This window comes from Anomaloglossus baeobatrachus, unplaced genomic scaffold, assembly GCF_048569485.1.
Source record: "Anomaloglossus baeobatrachus isolate aAnoBae1 unplaced genomic scaffold, aAnoBae1.hap1 Scaffold_2381, whole genome shotgun sequence".
NCBI lineage: Eukaryota > Metazoa > Chordata > Amphibia > Anura > Aromobatidae > Anomaloglossus > Anomaloglossus baeobatrachus.
In genome coordinates this window covers 197,526-200,366 of record NW_027442037.1, presented here as the reverse complement: position 1 = coordinate 200,366, position 2,841 = coordinate 197,526, and the positions used below count along the sequence as shown (strand labels likewise).

The following is a 2,841-nucleotide window of genomic DNA, read 5'->3' as shown; positions in this document are numbered from 1 at the left end:
ACCGATGCAGGAAGATGCGCACTACACCCTACCATGCTCAAACCAATGGTTATCAACCTGCTCAGGACTTTACCCCATATTCCAGATGTGGCCTTACAAGTGATTTATAGAGGGTTAACAATACGTTGGGATCACCGGATCTAATCTCCCTTTTTATACACCCTAAAATCTTGTTTGCTTTAGAATAAACAATAACATCATAAAGGTATAGCAGTACCGTTTCAAAGTTTCGGTGTCCCAAGCAGCATTCCATCAGCCTCTGGAAGGTTCCTGGCAAATTGCACAGCTCGAAGGGCATGCTTTTGAACTCGCAGAGACCCATCGGGGTGGCAAAGGCGGTCTTCTCCCGGTCTGCCTCAGCAACGGACACTTGCCAATAGCGACTAGTGAGATCAAGGGTAGAAAAATAATTTGCAGTTCTCAATGCAGCTAGCTATTCCTCAATACAGGGGAGTGGTGCTGTCCTTCTTCTTTAACAGGACCAACGGAGCTGCCCAGAGGCTACAACTGTCACGGATAACCCCAGCCTCCTTCATGTTGCTCAACATGTCCTTGGTACACTGGTAATGTGCAGGTAGTTTTGGCTTATATCTCTCTTTGATGGGTGGGTGTGCACTTGTGGGGATGTAGTGTTTGACCCCTTTTATTCTTCAAAAGTCTAGCGGATGTTTGCTGAAGACTTGCTCGTATTCTTGCACTAGCCTGTAGACCCCCTTCTTGTGATGTGAAGGTGTGGAGTCAGTGCCTACGTGTAATTCCTTACACCACTCCTCTGGCTGACTTGGTGAGCTGTCACTGAATGGGTGGGCTGAAGCAATGGTGGATGCTGCTGTTTGGATAGCATGTGTATCTACTGAGAACAGCTTATCAATGGTGGCAAATCGGAGCAGCTTAATCTCTTGCTCTCCGCAGTTCAACACTCTCATGGGCACTCTTCCCTTCCATATTAATGAATAAAACTATGATGTAAATAGCATATAGATACCCCACAAATGCAGATAAAAGTAGGTTATGGGAAAAGGGGGAAGAGAGAAACAGGAAAATAGTGGAATAAAGTATACCTTCCAGGTGGGAGAGGAAATGGCAGCACAGCCAGTGGAGGTGAAGCAAGGGGAGCCTGCAACTAAAGAGTTGAGAGCGTTATCACATGGTGACTGAGCCTGATTGTAACGGGAGCATAGAGGTGCCGATCCTGTCTTACCTGCGTTGGTGTAGAAGTGGGTGTCCTGTGGTGGAGTCAGCTGTGTGCAGTGGTGGCCGTGGGTTCTTTTATGTGCGACCGTAGTAATAGCTGCGCCCACTTCCTGTATGGGAGTGGAATGCAGTGAGGCTAATGGAACGCACGCCTGCGCATTTGTGTTTAACGTCGCGCATGTGCAGAACGGAGAAAAGGCTGCGCTCACTTCCTAATGAAAGGGAGTGAGACGCAGCTGGGAAGGGAAGGGAAAAGATTAGGGTTTGGGGATGATGAAAGGGCTTTCTACGGGCAAGGATGGCAAAGGGTGGCAGTGACGGAAAGTCAGGCAGCCTGTCCTGTCCTGTCCTGTCCGTCCGTCTTTTTGTATCATGAATTGGAAAGACTGCAAGGGGGAGGGGAGGTGCTTGGAGGAGGAGGAGTTATTCAGATTAATTGCAGTGGGCGGCGGCTGCAAAAAGCATCATTCTTCTTGTTTTTGCTCTGCAAAACAGCCTTTTCAAGGGTTGGCTTGGGTGACAAAATGTCTTCTGTAGGCGTGGGTTTGTCTCCCTCTCCCTAAGATGTGTCCGGTATAGGCCAGGGTGCCACTCAAGGCCGTAACCAATTCGGGTTATAGCTTCTCGGCCTTTTGGCTAAGATCAAGTGTAGTTTCGGAGGACGCTACCTTGGTCGGTACTGGAAGGTGCCTGGGATTGCACGTCTGCCGGCCTTGAGGAAGTGTGTGCGCCTTCTGGTGACACATAGCCCTCTTGTGCCTGGACGGTTCCCAGGCAACGGGAGGCGATCACCTTTGTTATTTTGAAGTCCTACTGATAAACAGAAAAAAAAAAAAATTAAATCTGTTCTTATCAGTTTAATATCTGATACGTCCCCTCTCTGGGGACCATATATTAAATGGATTTTTAGAACAAGGAGATGGAAAAAATCTTGCTCTGTCCACTCCACGCATTGACCTGGTATTGCAGTACCTCCAGGACCGGTGCACCCCTTCTTAACCCAGTTTCCAAAAGCAGAACTCAATTCACCTGATTCAAATGAGCCCCATTAGTGAATTGAAAGAAAGCAAAAACTTTATATGCACCTCAATTTGGCCAATTCACTTTTCACACTTTCACCCTTTTTTTTATCTTTCACACCTTTTACTTGCTTTATTGATGCAAAAGCTGTGCCAAATAGCAAACTCATCTCCACTCAACTTGACCAACTCTGCTATGTCCCGTGCAGTATCTTATTCTCAGTCTTATCTAGATCATTTGCAATTGAATAGAATAGATCCCTTTTGGACACATTGGATTCAGCTGCTGCAGTGACTGCAGGTGTTAGAAGATGCAGACTTGGCATCAGGTGCTGTCTATCAGATTCCACTCCAATTAAAGCTTCCATTGTTTTTCGGTGTTTTCTTTGAGCAATGATGATGTCTTTAGTGATCTGTTGGCTCCCTCTCCTGGAGGAAGAGTTTGCTTGCTCTTGGACTTTCAAAAAGAGAGGTCATGATAGACATTTAGCTTCTGAGCCCAATTGGGGACAGTCATGGGTGATGAATGTTTTGCAACCTGCTGCGAAGCCTGATACCGCAATATAAGGAACGTCAAATACTAAGAATGGGCGGCCTATGAAAGAATTAGTACTTTCATTAAGCATAC

General features: G+C 46.6%; 1 pseudogene; it reads left to right on the top strand.

The window, feature by feature from the left end:
* The first annotated feature begins 1,981 nt into the window (after positions 1-1,981).
* Positions 1,982-2,188, top strand: LOC142261676 (U2 spliceosomal RNA; annotated as a pseudogene).
* The last annotated feature ends 653 nt before the right edge of the window (positions 2,189-2,841 follow it).